This window comes from Tupaia chinensis, unplaced genomic scaffold, assembly GCF_000334495.1.
Source record: "Tupaia chinensis unplaced genomic scaffold, TupChi_1.0 Scaffold000402_1, whole genome shotgun sequence".
Taxonomy (NCBI): domain Eukaryota; kingdom Metazoa; phylum Chordata; class Mammalia; order Scandentia; family Tupaiidae; genus Tupaia; species Tupaia belangeri.
The window spans coordinates 2,435,182-2,435,692 of record NW_006159904.1 but is presented as its reverse complement, the minus strand read 5'-3'; positions in this window follow the sequence as shown (position 1 = coordinate 2,435,692).

Genomic DNA, 511 nt, shown 5'->3' with positions numbered 1-511 from the left:
AGACACTTTCCAGAGGTAGCAATTTGTTCCAGACTGATGTCTTACCATTTGGAGAACCTACCAAGTTTGAGTATTTGCAGACTGCTTTTGAGTACTATGATGAGTCGAGACTGACATGACAAAAATTGTAACCACTGAAGTTCCCCAATGATCAGACTCACAAAATTTTGAGAAGATGCTCAGCTAATGTCATAGATCTGATCCTTATCTTAAAGAACTGAGAATGATGTTTGGCAACTGTTGCTTGGAAAACTGTCCACATTTGCTGTCCTTTAAGAATAAAGCTATCAGTCAGGGGCCTGCGTATACACCAAGAAAAAAATCTGACATTGATCCACACATTGCATACTCCCTTTAAAATAAATTATATCTATGGAGAAATGATTTTTTTCCCCTTTCCTTCAGCTTTCTGTTGGGAAGAGTTTTATATTATTTAAAAGATATTTTGAATAACTTAACCCAATTTACGGGCTCAATTAATGTTCCTTTCTTTCCTTTTTATCCCCCATTT